Raw genomic sequence first — 10,382 nt, forward strand, 5'->3', positions numbered from 1 at the left:
GGGGGGGCGGGGGCGGAACTCATCATTTAGGGAACATTGGCAAATAGCCATGTTTAAACTCATTACTGCAGAAGACATTGAGGGGAACTCTGACTAGTGAGAAGAGGTGCGGAAAGCCCTTTAAATTCTCAGGAGATAGAGAGAGAGGAATGACAGTAAGCCCAGGAACTTTAGCAGTGACCAGATCTGAACTTTAATGAACTGCTTATAATGTCTCAGAGCAAAGAGTATCTCAGTAAATAAATAAGTAAATAAATAAATAAAAATAAATAAAATTAAAGGAAATTTATCTCCTAGGAAAATTTCCTTTTAGCTTTAGAAAACCTGGTCTGTAAATTTATAAATATTAAAATTTACAATATGAAGTTTGATTACAGAATTTCAGAAATTGATGTAAGTGGTTAAAATGCATCACACATTATCCGTCTAGGAGAAGTTGGAAATGATGCTTCCTGTATACGTAGCACAAAGAACTGATGGAGGATAGTATTGGTAAAATGGAAGCCTCTTTAGTTCAAGACTTAAAAGCAGGAAGAAGTGATTTGAAACCTGGTACCCTGCTCTCCCGAGGCATGTCTTAAGTTACCAACCGATTCTCTTTCCTTTCTTTTTTGCATTATTGAATTTTAATTTTCAAATATTATGATTCAATTGAGATATATACATGATTTTGAAGTTCTTGGCAGCCCCAATTAAGAGGACCAGTGTAGAGAAAGAGTCTTCCTGAAAGATATTTCCCAAAGATGTTCTGTGAGCATTTGGGGGTGGGTGGGTCACTTTTTGCCAAAGTACATTAATTAGTACCAGACTGCAAAAGCTAAGACATTTTTGAGGATTTGTTAATAAGATAGTCTGATTTTCAAAATAATTTCTTTAAAGTTTTTTGATTAATTTGTTTGTATTTTATGTGTATGAATGTTTTTCCTACATGTACATAAGTGCACTATGTATGTGTAATGCTTGCAGAGTTCAGGAAAAGGTGTAAGGTCACTTAGAACAGGAATTACAGGTGGTTGTTAGCTGCCGTTTGGGTGCTGGGAACTGAACAAGTCCTCTGCAAGAGTAGCCAATGCTCATAACCACTGAGTCATCCTTCTAACCCCTAAAATAATATTTACTGTTATGCCCAGATCTCATGACCCCCAATGACCACCAAGGAATCTGGAGTGTATGTAACAGCAAAGAGCCTTTATTTCAGCTTAGTCCCAGGCCCCCAGATTTCACCGATGCAGCGGATCAGTACTGAGAGCCCGGAACTAGGGTGGTGTACACTTTTATATGGAAGTTTCACAGAAGCCCATGTGTGCCAAACATCCTTTAAAATGATTGGATGGTCCTATGCCCTGAGTATGGGGAGGATTCTTATTGGTAGGGGCTGTCTTTAGGGCACTGGAATGCGCTGACTGTTATCTGTGGGGCCAGAAGTTTGTTTTTACCTCATAAGGCTGCTATATGCCCAGGCTTGCTTGATCTATAGCTTTTTGGGATGGGGGTGGTAACTGAAGATTACAACATGCCTGGGCATGCCTGAGCTTGCCCGAAACAGCTAGTCAAAATGGAGTTAGTGCTGCCTTAAGCCAAGCAAATTACAGAAGCAGAAAGAAGTGGTTAGACGAGTCAGGGTCCCACATTTACTTCCCAGGAATTTTAACAAATCGTATATTTGTGTGATTTACTGAGTTGGTCTAAATAAGCTTTTTAATGATGAAAACTAAACATTGCCAAACAGGAAAGATAGAGTTAAAACATAATTTTAAAATGTTCCATTTGACAGTCTACAGCTTTATAGTAAATGAGTGAGCTGAGGTCAGGGGATGTAGCTCAGTGGGAGCACTTGAGTACCATGTGTCAGGCCCTGGGTTCCATCCCCAGCACGGCCAGAAACAAACAAAATGTAAATGATCAGTTTCAACTCTGCTGTTTGCATCCCACTATTATGAAATTAGACAGAGGGTTTCACAAAATCCTGTCTTATTGCAATGCTTTTTTCACTCCTAACACCATTAAGTCAAAACCCAAGGCAGCCAATGAAAATTTGTTCAATTTTCAGTGCATACCTATGTACAGAGGAAGGTATTTAATGGAACTATAGTTATCTGAGTAGATGTCATGGTCAAGTTCTTATTTACTACATGTTCAAGGAACTAATTTTCTACTGTTTTAATGAGCACGTAGATGTTCTGTTGAGTAAAGGGTGCAGTAACCTGGCACCTACCCTCTATTGCTGAGTTCAATGGTGAAGACAAACTGTTGATTTGGTTTTCTTCTTCTATTTTAGTGGTTTCTGACACATAGGGGCTTGGGGCATGTGCATTCCAGTAGAGCCAATACAACACAGTGGGTGCAATGTGCACTTATTGTTCACTTGGTAACAGCAAAGCCATGGGAAGATTATAGATATGACAGGTCTTAAATTGAACCTGGCCTTTTACAAGACTAACTGTAGGTCACAAAGAGAGAGATACAGCAGCGGGTTCACAGGAGGGTGAAGGACAGGAAAGTTACTCTACCAGGGAAATTAGTCTAGAGGAATACTTCAGATTAAAAAAAAATATTACTTGTGTGTGTGTGTATGTACATGCACATGTATGCTATGGCATGTGTGTGGAGGTCAGAAGACAACTTTTAGGAATCAGTTCTCCTTTTTCATAATGTGGGTCCTGGGGATTGAACTCAGGTCATCAGTCTTGGCAGTAAGAAACTTTATCAGCTGAGCCAAGGCTTAGGAATTTTAAAGACAATGATAAAGGAAAGACATTGTAATAAAGTCATGTGATCAAGACTATAGACTATCCATAGCAACTGAATGTAGCCTAGAAATAGATATGTCAGAATGGTTGAAGCCAAGGCTACAAGTTGGAGAATTACTGGAAAGCTGCATAGGACCTGGAAAGGTACACAGGGCCCAGAGCGATGCTGTAGTGAGAAGTTAGTGGCAGTGGGAAGCTTTGGGTATTTTGTGCAGAACGTGTCATGTGTGGGACTTCATTCTGGGAAGATAAATAGGTATAGCTATGTAGGATGGACTAGTGCTGGGAAGACTGAAGCCGAGAAGCCTTGACAATTACCCAGTCCTGGGAACAGTCATAAAAGAATCAACAGGAAGATGAGAGGGAAGTGACCAAGAGCAAGGAACCCCACCGGGGAGAAAATGCAGCAGCTGATCTTGGAAAGGGAAGGGAAGATCAGACTGGGAGTGAGTCCAACTCTATTTGACTCCGAAGTCCTCCCTCTAAAATGTAATGTGCTTCTACTGCTAATTAATTATGTAGTGTTTGAGGGCTTATAATCAAATATTCATATACGATCCCGTGTGATATACAATTAAATTGAAATTCCTCTTACATCTTGTGTATATTTATGAAAATACACATATAAATGTAGTAATTGGGATATAGCCTTGGGTTCAATCTATAGCACTGTAAAATGTATTTTTAAGTATGTGTGGGTACATATTATAATTATTTGGTTTTAAAAATTAATTTGCCTAACATTTTTTGACAACAGTGGCAGGGTGTGCAACACTATGGAAAAGGTCTTCATTTACACTCTGCTGTTGACAAAGCTTTGTTGATGACTGAGTAGGGAGTGCTTTGAGATCTTCTGATTAAAAGTGCCAGAGGCCTGTGTACACTCTTTATGGCCTGGTGACTCTGGTGGCTCGCTTCCCCTCAGCTGATGATGAATGAGCTGACTTTATTACAATCTTGCCTGGTGGCAGAAAGATTTTCTCTTTAGATGTACTGATCCTTATCGTCGAAGCTGCTTACTCGAGACCACGAATAACATTTCTATTTGTTTATTTCTTCTAGTTCAGCTTCAAAATATAATGATAGGTAAGAAATGCGGACACATACCCCTACCCATCTTTTGTCATCCTGGTGTTCAGCTGAGAATGTGGTTCACTTAAACATGAAATAGCATCTAGATAGAGAGCAGAAGTTGCTAGTAATGAAACCATAAACTAAACTAAGTAAACCCTTTACAAAGGTTTTTCTTTGGTGTAAAGAAAGGCGTATGTGTTTATATTTAAAAAAGCGATATCAGACCAGAGAGATGGCTCAGTTGGTCAAGGCACTTGTGCGCAAGCCTGATGACCTGAGTTTGATCCACAGAGTGTACTTGAAGGTAAAAGGAAATAACCAGCTCCACAAAGTTGCCTTCTGACTTCCAAATGTGCACTGTGGCACACGTGACCCCATCATGCACAGACATGCAGACAACAATAGTTCAGTTGGTAAAGTGCTTGCCGCAAAAGCATGAGTGCCTGAGTTCGATCCCAGAACCCATCTGTGCTGGTACACACTTATATTTCCAGAAATGGGGAGAGGCAGATAGATGTGTGGGGCTCCTGCCGGCCTAGCCTAACCGGTAAGTTTCAGGTCAGCAAGAGACCCTATCTCAAAAAATAAGGTGGCTGGCTCTGTTGACCTCTGTTTTCTGCATGCATCCGCACATGAATAGCCTACATGAACGTGCACATGTGTGTGTAAACACACACAAACTTACAAGTAAAGAGAGATGATAATAAAAGTTTTATTTAAAAGCATGAACTCATGAAGGGATGCCATGTTCTTGTTATGCTTACCATTTGAGCTTTTTTAAGTGTGTAGTTCTGTGGCGTTAAGCATATTCAACTACAGCGCAACCTTGCTTGCTCCCATTTCCAGAACGTTTGCATCTTCTACAGCTGAAACTGTATCGGTTAAACAATATTCTAAGCACTTCTGCCTTCCACAGTGCTTGGAGATCACCATTTGACTTTGTCACCATGAATATGGCTAGTCTAGAGATCTCATGGAAATGTAGTCATACATTGGATTGGTCCTCTTTGTTCGGCTCATTTCATTTAGCGTAAGTCACAATGTCTTTCCTTTCAAAGGCTGAGTAATATCTCATTGTAAGCATATGACATACTTTGTTTACCTGTTCATCCTTCAAGGTATATTTGAATCGTTCCCAGTTTTTGGCGACTGTAGATAACGTTGTTATAAACATGATCATACAAACTCTTCAAGACCTTGTTTTTTACTTCTTTGGGGCGTGTTCTTAGAAGTGGAATTATGGGATCACATGTCAATTCTGTTTAATTTTTTGAAGATGTGGCATACATGGCTTCCTTCAATGGCTGTACTGTTTCACACCCCCACCAGTGATGCACAAGGGTTCAGAACACACGGCATCCATGTCAACACTTGATTTCTGGGGCTTATGTGTTTTTGATAGGAGCATCCTAGTGGATATGAGAGTGGAAACTCACTGGGATTTAAATTTGCATTTTCTTTTCTTTTTCTTTTATGTGTATGTGTGTATTGCCTGCATTTAGGTAAGTGCACCCGTGTAGTGCAATGGCTGTGGAAGACAGAAGAGATTGTCAGATCCCCTGGAACCGGAGTTATGGACAACTGTGGGTTGCCATGTGGGTGCTGGGATTTGAACCCGGGTCTTCTGCAAGAAGAGTCAGTGTTCTTAACTGCTGAGCTATCTCTCCAGGTCCCATAAATTTGAATTTTCTTTTCTTTTTTTATCAGAGACAGCTTCTTTAATTCTTCCTGTTCTGCCACAATTCTTTTTTTTTTTTTTTTTTTTTGAGACAGGGTCTCTGAATCCTGGTCTGGAACTCTGGAACACACTATGTAGACCAGGTTGGCCTTGAACTCACAGAGATCTCCCTGCCTCTGGGAGTAAAGGTGTGTACCACCACACCTGGCTTAGCCATCATTCTTTTAATTACTTCTTCCACAATGCATTCTTTCCTTCCTTCCTTCCTTCCTTCCTTCCTTCCTTCCTTCCTTCCTCCCTTCCTTATTGTGTGTGTGTGTGTGTGTATAGATTTTAATGTTTCATTTGAGATAGTATCTACATAATGAATTGCTGGGTCAGATGCTGGATTTATGTTTTTATTTATAGTTTATGTGTATGAGTGTTTTTCTGAAGGCATGCAAGTTTACTACATGTGTCCAGTTCCTGTGGAGGCCAGAAGAGAGTGTCAGATCCCCTAAAACTGGAGTTATGCACCATTGTTATCTGCCATTTGGATCCTGGGAACCAAGCCTTGTTCCTCTGGAAGAGCAGTCTGTGCTTTTAACTACTGAGCCATCTCTCCAGCCCCTCTTGTACAATTCATTTTTATTTATTATTTTTATTTATTATTTTTATTTTGTGTGTATTCGTGTATTGCCTGAATGTAGGTAAGTGCATCCATGTCGTGCAATGCCGTGGAGGTCAGAAGAGGCTGTCGTATCCCCAGGGACTGGAGTTATAGACAGTTGTTAGCTTCCATGTGGGTGCTGGGATTTGAACCTGGGTCTTCTGCAAGAACAACCAGTGTTCTTAACTGCTGAGCCATCTCTCCAGCCCCCTTTTTGGTCTTTTTGAGACAGGGTCTCCCTGTAGCCCCAGCTGTCCTGGAACTCACTATGTAGACCAGGCTGGCCTTGAACTCACAGAAATCTGCCTGCCTCTGCCTCCCAAGTGCTGGGATTAAAGGCATGCACCAATACACCTGGCCCAGTCCCTATTTTTTTTTATTGTTTTTCTAACTTTTACAAAAACTTTATTGAGAATTTCATGCATGTATATAAGGTCTTTTGATCATATCCATGCCCACTCCCTCCCCTCCAACATTCCCCCTTCTGAAGAGGTAATCCTAAAATCTATTAAGGATTGGACACAAGTTCCCAAATACTTTTGGCATTTTTGGCCTTTGGAACAGAGTATGCTGCTAACAGGGCCAAGGGTATTTTGACTTTTAGCCCAGAAACTGGCTACATTTCTTTGGGGTCTTTTTACCCTAACTGCCTAGCCAATTCCTACCTCCAATTCTTATCACGCCATTCTCTGAAGAGGTTACCCAAATTGCCAATAGGGAATAGGGACGCAGACCGCTCTGGCTTCTTCCATGCTGAACAGGGACACAGGATGAGGCAATTGGAGTAGCCCTTCAGTGGGTCTATTTAAAAGACTCCCAAATTGCATAACTCTTGTTTCTAAGGGGAAAAAAGTCCTTGAATTATGAATAGGAGATGTGAAGGAAAAGTAAAGGCCAGAGTAATTAGCATTACAAGTTCTAGACAGGGAACTAGAAAAAAGTCAGAACAGGGCAATATTCAAATATTCATATGAGAGTCCATTAGAATTTCCTGACAAGGGCTTCTGAAAGCATCCCTCTATTGGGTTCCTCCTCATTTTTCCTGGACTAGTTGGCTGGGAAGAGTGGCTGGATACTCAGGTGAGGGTCCAGTGACCCTGCTTGGCACTCCTTTAATGAATGAGCACAACTGTCAACAAGCCCAATTGTGACGATGTTTAGTGATCAGGCTCAGCTGAAGTCGTGATGATGATAGTTATTTCATGCAGAAGGGACTGCTGTATAGCATCATCTTATTAAAAGGACCTGGAATTTAAAAGGACTTGGTGCTAGGAGCCACATATGAGGGAGAAATACATCATTTGTTTTTCTGAGTCTGTGTTACTTCAAAGTATAACAGTTTCTAGATCCATCCATTTACCTGCAAATTTCATTATTTCATCTTTCTTTACTGCCAAATAGAACTCTATTGTGTAAATATACCACATTTTTGTTAACCACTAGTCAGTTGAGGGACATTTAGGTTGCTTCCGTCTCTTAGATATTGTGAAAAGAGCAGCAACATAGTTGTACACGTGTCTCTACAACAGGATGAGTTTCTTTGGGTATATGCCAAGGAGAATTATAACTGGGTCAAATGGTAGGTGCATTTGTAGTTTTTTAAGAGTTTTCCACACTGCTTTCCATAGGGGTTGAACCAGTTTGCAGCCCCACCAGCAGTGGATGAGTGTTCCCCTTTCCCCACATCCTCTACAACATTTGGTATCATTTGTTTTCTTGATCTTAGCCAGTCTGACTGGGGTAAGGTGAAATCTTAAAGTGGTTTTAATTTGCATTTCCCTAATTATTAGTGATGTTGAACATCTTTTAAGATGTTTCATAGCCATCTTTACTTCTTCTGAGAACTCTCTGTTCAGGTCCTTAGCCCATCTTTTAATTGGATTACTTCTTGTCTTGATTCTGTTTTTTTGAGTTCGTATATATGTATTCTGGATATTAAACCTCTGTGAGATGTGTTGCTGGTGAAGATTTTCTCCCATTCTGTGGGATTTCTCTTCACTTCCCTGGTTGCCTCCTTTGATGTACAGAAGCTTTTTAGTTTAATGAGGTCCCATTTGTTAATTCTTGCCCTTGTTTCCTGAGCAATTGATGTCCGATTTAGAAAATCCTTTCCTACACCTATATCTTGTAGGTTTTTGCCGATGTTTTCTTCTAATTGTTTTAGAGTTTCAGGCTTTACATTGACGTCTTTGATCCATTTATAATTGACTTTTGCGCAGGGTGAAAGATAGGGGTTTAGTTTCATTCTTCAAGTGGAGATCCAGTTTTGCCAGCACCAATTACTAAACATGCTGTCTTTCCTCCAGTGGATGTTCTTGGCCCCTTTGTCAAATATGAGGTGGATGAAATTGCATGTACTCATATTTGGGTCTTCAATTTTGTTCCATTGATCTATGGGTCTATTTTTGTGCCAGTACCGTGTTGTTTTTATGACTATAGCTCTGTAATACAGCTTGAAATCTGGTATAGTAATCCCCCTGGCATTGCTCTTAGTGCTCAGAGTTGCTTTGGCTATCCAAGGTCTTTTGTGCTTCCATATGAATCTTAGGATAGATTTTTCCAATTCTGTGAAAAATGTCATGGGGATTTTGATTGGCATTGCATTGAATCTATAAATGGCTTTTGGTAGGATGGTCATTTTCACAATATTAATTCTTTCAATCCATGAGCATGGGGACTCCTTCCATCTTCTGGTGTCTTCCTCAATCTCTTTCTTTAAAGACTTAAAATATTCATTGTAGAGCTCTTTAGTGGCTTTGGTCAGGTTTATTCCTATATACATATATTTGCAGCTATTGTGAAGGGGAGTGTTTCCATGTGCTCTTTCTCTGATTGCTTGTTATTGGTATATAGAAAGGCTACAGACTTTTGTAGGTTAATTTTGAAATCATGCTTTTCTTGGGCTTCTTTCTTATATGCCAAATGTGAAAGAAAGCTCCACACCTCTGGATCAGATATGTCTGCTGATATGATCCAGGGTGCAAATTGATACACCTCATTCCAAAATTTTAAGCTTTCCTCTTTTGAAATCTTAAGTCCTCTGGATTTGAGTAGAGTTTTAAGAGAATGGATCTGACGTTTCCTTTGTCTTGATACAGAATTCCCCATTTTGAAGGGAAGATATTTATTTATTTATTATTGTTATTTTTTGTTGTTGTTGTTGTTTTAGATGTTTTTACAGCAGTCGGACACTAGAGGGCTGAAGCGCCTAGGCGAGTTACAAGCCCCTAGGTCAGAAAGAAAAGTTTGCAGTTTAAATCTTGGAGCCGCTTTTGGCTTCCAGGTGCCTGGCAGGGATTAGCTAATTTGCATTTTTACTGAATCCTGGCTGTCAGCTGCTTGCCTGAATGCTTGAGAGAAGGGAGAGAGCTGACTAGAGGAATTCTGCCTGACTCTAAAGCTTAGGTGGAAATCCCTGGAACTTTTTGGGGGATTTTTCTCTAACAGTGTTCAGATAGAAAAGTGAGGAAGTTTTTAGAAGAGAGAAAGAGGTTAGACTACCTTCCTGAGAGGGAAGGGTACTCACGGATTCCTGGCGTTTCTGTGGGCACCAGCTCCGAGCTGGCACGAAGTTCAGAGGCTAAGCTCCCACGTTGTCCATGAGGTTGAGAAGCCAAGCTCCACGTTCACTCTAAATCTATGTGGCAGGTCGCTGGACCCCCGGTGTGGTGTGTGTGGGCACCCTGGGGTCTCCGCCACACCTGGCTAATCCCGGCGTGAGTCTGGCCGCAAGCGATGTGGGGAGCGCGCCTGGGCTCCCGGGAGCACTCACTCTGGGGTCAGGTGTGCATGCACTCTCCTGCCGTGGTTCTGGTCCTGCTGGCTAGCCGCTGTCGGGCCTGGCTGGCCGCACCTCTCTGGAGACGGCAGGTGCGCAGACTTCTCTGATGCTGGCTGTAGCTGATAGCTACACACTTCTCTGGAGTGGAGAGCTTCCTCTGCTACTAGAGTATTATCTAGTCAGAATCCCGCCTCTATTACACCCTTGTGCCCTTTCTCAGGATTGCGGAGTTCTGGCCAGTGAACTCCACAGGGAAGAGGTATGGAGGCGGCGAAAGCTGGTGTATCTGTGGGTCGATAATGGAGAGTGCTGCTCTCCGGTGAGATCAGGTCACTGGTAGTAAGACACAGGACTCAAGGCACGGCTTAGTCTGTGTTTACTGCTTTATTGTATCTCTGCTCCTTGCTGTCCAGCTCTCTGCTGATCCAGCTTTCTGGGACCCAATCTCCG

The sequence above is a fragment of the Nannospalax galili genome, unplaced genomic scaffold (genome assembly GCF_000622305.1).
Source record: "Nannospalax galili isolate Female #2095 unplaced genomic scaffold, S.galili_v1.0 scaffold677, whole genome shotgun sequence".
NCBI lineage: Eukaryota > Metazoa > Chordata > Mammalia > Rodentia > Spalacidae > Nannospalax > Nannospalax galili.